This window comes from Rhinoraja longicauda, chromosome 19, assembly GCF_053455715.1.
Source record: "Rhinoraja longicauda isolate Sanriku21f chromosome 19, sRhiLon1.1, whole genome shotgun sequence".
Classification (NCBI taxonomy): Eukaryota; Metazoa; Chordata; class Chondrichthyes; order Rajiformes; family Arhynchobatidae; genus Rhinoraja; species Rhinoraja longicauda.
The window spans coordinates 28390657-28397355 of NC_135971.1; the positions used below are offsets into that span (position 1 = coordinate 28390657).

Consider the following 6699-nt stretch of genomic DNA (forward strand, 5'->3'; position numbering starts at 1 on the left):
TCCTATAATTTGTGTGTCTTGATGTGTGTCCCTGGGAACAATCCATAGATAAGAGAGTCCTCTGTTGCACAGCTGCTGTGTATCTTGACAGGGACCCGTGCATCCTGCATTGACAGTGTGAGATGCCGGACAGGAATGATCTGACGGTGAGAGCCACTCTCACCACCAGCCACAGTTTGGTGCTTTTGAGTTCTACACTGACTTTGACAGTGCACTGTTGTATTGCGGTGGCCCCACTGTGAAGTTGATGGCCAGAGGGGGAGAACATATCCAACTGGCGAAAGGAAGATATAATGTGGCAGTAACATTGAGGCTGTAATATTGAATTGTGAATTCACAATTAGAATAGAGAATGAAAGAATGTATATAACAAGAAACAAATTAGAGCACGAGTGAAACAGGTAAGGGTGGACTATATGAGAATTGCAAGCAACTAAATGTCAGGAATACATTGGATAGATCTGTCGTGATATTGAGAGTCAGGGATTGAGCACAAATTCTGTCCCCCACTATCACAGATTGCACAGTCATGTATTCTGCATTTGAGAACAACGCAATCATCAGCATAGGAAGTGCAATGCCTTTGCCAAATCCTGGGACTGCAATTTTTACATTTCAAAAATAAACTTCATTTGTGATTTTTAAAAAATACACCAAAATTTACTTATTATATTTTCATTGTCTATGCTTTCAATGTTAGCACCTCACTTTCTCTTCACGCATTGCCTCGTTGCCATTCATATGTCTCTCTAGAGTGATGTCCTTTCCTTTACTTGAGGGGAGTTTCCACTGGACTCAGCCTCTCAATGTCCAGCAGCAGAAGACACTTCGACTGTGGTCCTCCCCTATCAAGCCATTGTGATGGCTGTATCTAACTTCACAGAGTCCTCAGCACATTATTCTACAGTCTGCAAAGGGTCAGTCATCAACATTCTCTTGCAGACATCTTGCTGTGCTAGGAGATCAACAAATTTCAGGCAGACCAAGGAGTGTCTCACCGAAGTGATGGTCTTCCAGCAGCACTTGATGTCCATCTCCAAATGCATCCCTGGAAACAGCCAGTAATTCAGAGTCCTATGTTACGAGACTGCTCAGGATGAAACCTGACAAGGACCCTTACATTTTTCTCTGTAAAGAGGTGGGCAACCATCACAGCATGGCAGCTATCCCAATACAGCTATCCCAATACAGGAATAAGATTCAACAGGAAGGATGTGACTGGGAGGACCCCCCTCAATGCCTACCAAGCAAAGTCTTGATGCCTGGATGTTTCACACTGTTTATTGGCCAGTGCACTTGTGGTCAAAGGTGTTGGTCGAGAAGAACTTTTCCACAAAGGACAAGGTGGTGTGGCAATGTCCGACTGACTGTGGCATTGCTCAGCAATGACGCCGGGTCCATCCTTTGCAACACTGGGGACAGGTAACACTTGGTGCCTGTAGATCAGTGCATGTTCCTTTAACATAGTGACCTCACCACTACTAACCACTCCCCATGGTCTCTTGTATAACTGTAGCTTCCCCACCTCCAGCTCGCTCTCTAGTTCCAGTGATGACCACGGACAGCTAGGGCATAATGTGTGTAGTGCAATTAATAAACATATTCAGTAAAAGACTCTGCGTACGAGGGACGTCCTTTTACATGGTGTCAGAGCGGTAGACTTGCGTCTCCTGTTGATCGGTTTTATTTTATTATTTGTTCCTCCCAGTTGTGTCCCCTCCTTCCACTTTGCCATGGCTCCCTCGTGTCGTCGTCCGGACACGCTCGTTTTTGATGGGGACATAGTGCACCGCTGGACTGTCTTCCAGCGGGACTACGAACACTATATCGCGATTGCCCATCCTGATGCAAATCCTGCAGTACGGGCCCACCTGCTCCTCAACCTGGCTGGTCCGGAGGCAATGGAACGCTATGCTTCGTTCGATTTCGTCCCTCCGGAGGACCGCAACGACCCGGTATGTCTCATGGCCAAGTTCACTGCCCTGTGTGATATACCCACCAATAACATTATTGAGCGTTTTAACTTTTTCACGCGTCATCAGACTCCAGGGGAGCACGTTGACGCCTTTATTGCTTCTTTGAGACATATGGCTCGGCGGTGCCGCCTTGAAACGATCACACCCGACGAGATGATCAGGGACGTCCTGGTCAACGGTCTCCTAAACTCCAAGCTGCGTGACGAGCTCCTGATGAAGCCTGACCTGTCGCTAAAGGACGCCGTGCATGCCGCACGCATGGCCTCTGCTGTTGCCTCAGTATCTCGGCCGGCGTCCCATGACATAAATTTCACCGGCCGCCGGCGGCTAAATGCCCCGCCGGCCAGGGTCGCCCCCTCCGCGCCCACTACGGTCACCCCTCGCCGATGCCCAAACTGCAACTTCTCGTCACACCAGTTTAACGTTTGCCCAGCGCAGGGCAAAACTTGTAATTCCTGCGGGAAACTGAACCACTTTTCTGCAGCTTGTCGTTCTCGTGGGAGACCTGTCCCTGCTCCTAGAAGGAGTCTACACAACCTTGCGAACAGTGATAGCGCAACCGGTTCCCAGTACCAACACGAGGAACTCCCCGATCCAGATACAGTGTTTTCGCTTTTGGGTGCACCTGCGTTGATAACGGATCCTTCCGTGCATGTTACTGTCAATGGACACTCCTTCCCTGCGAAGGTCGATACTGGTGCTTTTGCAAATGTCATGTCTGTTGGCCTCTTCGAGCAGATAAGCTCGGGGGAGAGGGTTACTCCTGACGACTCCCGCCTTCATGCCTATGGGGGAGGTGTTCTGGTTGCCGTGGGGAAGGCAACGGTTATCTGTACTGTTCTGGAGACCTCTCGGCCCCTCACGTTCCTCCTGCTAGCATCTGACAACGTCACCCTGCTGGGCGCCCGTGCATGCCAGGACTTTGGCTTGGTTTCATTCCACCGCGACATCCACCTGGTGCAGGCCCCCATGGACCCCCTGATCGAGTATCCCGACCGATTTGATGACGTCCTGGGGAAGCTGCCCTGTGCCTACAAGATCGTTGTTGACCCGGGGGTCAACCCGGTGGTTAGACCGGCCCACCGTGTGTCTTTTGCCATGAAGGGCCGCGTGGAGTCCACGCTACGTGGCATGGTGGACATGGGCATCCTCAAGGAGGTGAGTGCCCCCACCCAGTGGGTCTCCACCATGGTGGTCGCTGCCAAGAAAGATGCGAGCGAGATCAGGATCTGCATCAACCCAAAAGACCTGAACCTGGCTATCAAACGCCCGCACTACCCCATGCGGACGGTGGAGGACGTCGCGGCACAGGTCGGTCCAGCCACAGTTTTCTCGGTCCTAGATGCCAAGAGCTCCTTTTGGCAGATCCCTTTGGATGCACGTTCCTCCTTCCTGACCACCTTCAGCACACCTTTTGGCAGGTTCCGTTTCCTCCGCATGCCTTTTGGGATCAACTCAGCAAGCGAGGTTTTCCAGCGTACAATGGAGCAGCTGTTTGCCGGGTTGCCCTGCGCCATCATTGTGGATGACATCCTGGTGTACGGGAGGGACGTCGCTGAGCACGACCGACACCTCCGCCAAGTCCTGGACAGGGCTCGTGAGATCAATCTCAAACTTAATCAACGGAAGTGTCGATTCCGCGTTGAGGAAGTCACCTACGTTGGCCATGTTTTCACGGCGGGGGGCCTGAAGCCAGACCCCGAGAAGACGGCGGCGATCACCGAAATGCCCGCTCCCACTGACGTGCCCGGCCTGCAGCGCTTTCTGGGCATGGTCAACTACTTAGGCAAGTTCATACCCGACCTCAGCGAACTGAGTGCACCCCTGAGGGAGCTGGCCAAGAAGGACAATGCCTGGGTCTGGCTCCCGCACCACCAGTCGACCTTCGTGGCCCTGAAGTCCAGACTCGCAAGGACCCCCACTTTGCAGTTTTTGGACCTGAACAGGCCAATCGTCCTCACCTGCGATGCATCTCGGTTCGGCCTTGGTGCTGCCTGCCTGCAGCTCTATGACGACCGGCAGCTGCCCGTCTCCTATGCCTCTCGCACAATGACCCCTGCTGAACAGCGCTACGCCCAAATTGAAAAGGAGCTCCTTGCCGTGGTATTCGCGTGCTCCAAATTCAAAGACTACGTTCTGGGCAACACCTTCACCATCGAAACTGACCACCAACCGCTGGTCTCTATCTTGAACAAGCCCATCCACGCAGCCTCGTCCCGTTTGCAGCGAATGATGCTGCAGCTTCAGCGCTTTACCTTTGATATCGTGTACCGCAAGGGCAAGGAGATGTTCGTGGCAGACACTTTGTCCCGTGCCCCACTACCTTCCATTTCCCGCCATCCGTACGAATCGGCTGACCTGATGGTGTTGAACGTCAACATCGTTCCATCTTGGCAGATGCAGTCCCTGGTCACACACACTGCCGCTGATCCTGCCCTGCAACAGCTTGAGAGCGTCATCCGCCGTGGCTGGCCTGACCGACGGTCTTCCCTGCCGGCTGGTGCCGTGCCCTACTTCCTGGTTCGGGATGAACTGGTGCTGCACGCGGGTGTGGTGGTGAAGGGTCACAAGGTCGTGGTGCCGGCCGCGCTGCGAGATCACTACTTTCAGACTGCCCACAACGGACACCCCGGGGTGGAGGCCACTTTATCCCAGGCCCAAGCACAATTTTACTGGCCTGGCATGGTTCGGGACATCCGGGACAGGGTCTCCGCCTGCGCTGCCTGCAACCGCCTACTACCTCATCAGCAGCGCCAGCCTCTCCTGCAGCAGCCGGCTCCCGAGCTGCCGTGGATGACTGTTGCCGCCGACATTTTCGAGTGGCGTGGCAAACACTACCTGGTCCTGGTGGACTCCTACTCCAGCTGGTTCGAGGTGGACCTGCTGCCGTCCCTCACGTCTGCTGCCGTCATCGGGAAGCTTCGCCGCCACTTCTCTACCTTTGGTTCCCCGGTATCTCTCCAGTCCGACAACGGCAGCCAGTTTACCAGCGCGGAGTTTGCCGCTTTCGCCACCCTGTGGAACTTTCGCCACATCACCAGCAGCCCCGAGTACCCGCAAAGCAATGGACTTGCAGAGCGCGCTGTCCGCAGCGCGAAGGAACTGATGGAACGTTGTCGGCTTACCAGTTCTGACTTGTACCTTGCCCTCCTCAACCTCCGCAACATCTCCCGGGACCCCGCGCTCGGTTCCCCTGCCCAGCGCCTCATGTCCCGCACCACTAGACCCCCCATCCCCGTCTCCCAGCAATCCCTGAAACCAACGGCTCGCAGCCCTGCCGCTGTCAAGGAGCGCATCATCGAAAAGCAAGTCATTCAGAAGCGCTCCTTTGACAAATCGTCCCGTCCCCTTCCCCCTCTGTTCGCTGGCCAGGTTGTCCGGATGGAGTCCGCCTCGGGTCACCACCGGCTGGCCGTGGTCGTCGGCAATGCTGACTCTCCACGGTCGTACCTGGTTAATTACGAGGGCACCGTGTACCGTCGTACCCGCCAGCACCTGATGCTGGTCAACGAGCCTGCACCGCCTCCCGCGGTCCCGTATTCACCTCCCGTCCAGTCCCCGGTGCCTGATGTGCCTCCTGCTCCCGTCCATCCTCGCGTGCCCCAACCTTCGCCGTCTCGGCTGTCTGTGCCCGGCTCGCCCCAGCCCCCTTCCCCTCCTTCGCCTGCGCGTTTGCGGGTATCGCCGCCCCGTTCTCCTCCTTCCCCTGGTTCCCCTGCCTCGGTACCCGCACCCGTCCCTGCTCTTCCTTCGGCCGAAGGGGATGGGGGGTTGCGCACCCGCTCTGGGCGACTGGTCAAGCCGCCTGTCCGGTACGGTGGGTACGAGTAGTCTGTGTGGTGCTGCATTCTATCTGCTCCCTGCTTATAGTTTAAGTCTAGCGTATGAGCCGTGGTCGCTTTTGTTTCCAAGAGGAAGGATGTAGATCAGTGCATGTTCCTTTAACATAGTGACCTCACCACTACTAACCACTCCCCATGGTCTCTTGTATAACTGTAGCTTCCCCACCTCCAGCTCGCTCTCTAGTTCCAGTGATGACCACGGACAGCTAGGGCATAATGTGTGTAGTGCAATTAATAAACATATTCAGTAAAAGACTCTGCGTACGAGGGACGTCCTTTTACAGTGCCCACGTGCTTTGGATCAATGCACAGCCTGGATGAGAGAGATGTTGGGTGTGGTTTTGTCCCATTGTCTGTGAATTTGTGCATTGTGATCCTTTGGATCTGCTCCTTTTTTGGTCGCCAGACGAACTGGAAGACAGCCCAGGTGATTGCCAGGACAGAGGTGCGGAGGACAGGCCACACCTTCGGCAAATATCGCCACCTTGAGAGCACCTCACACCTGCTGACAAAGTTTTGACCAGTTATCGAGTGGGAACATTGCAACTGCGCTGCCGGTTTGGCGCTGCTGGTGCTTATCGGCTGCATCCAAATGTAGTTGTTTGTTTTGGCCCTTTCAAACCAGATCCCTTCAGGTAATCAGACCTGATGGTGAAAGGGACAGGCAGTTGCCGAAGAGCATCGTCTCGCTCTTCCTGCGGTTGACTCTGGCTGCCGATGCTAAGACTGGTCGAAGGTGCTAATCAATCTGCGACCAACTATGGATCCCAGCAGAAGACGAGACACGTCCATGGCTTTGATCTGAGCCCCCACTGTCTGGCAATGTCATCTCTCTTAAGGGTACTGATTGTGGATGATCAGCCATGATCACAGTGAATGGC

At 54.6% G+C, this 6699-nt stretch overlaps 1 protein-coding gene across 1 annotated transcript in view; it reads right to left on the reverse strand.

Moving 5' to 3' along the window:
- The window catches only part of LOC144603206 (H-2 class II histocompatibility antigen, E-S beta chain-like), a 162224-nt gene that overhangs the window by 151971 nt on the left and 3554 nt on the right, over positions 1–6699 (reverse strand). The gene's annotated exons all lie outside the window — the stretch shown is intronic.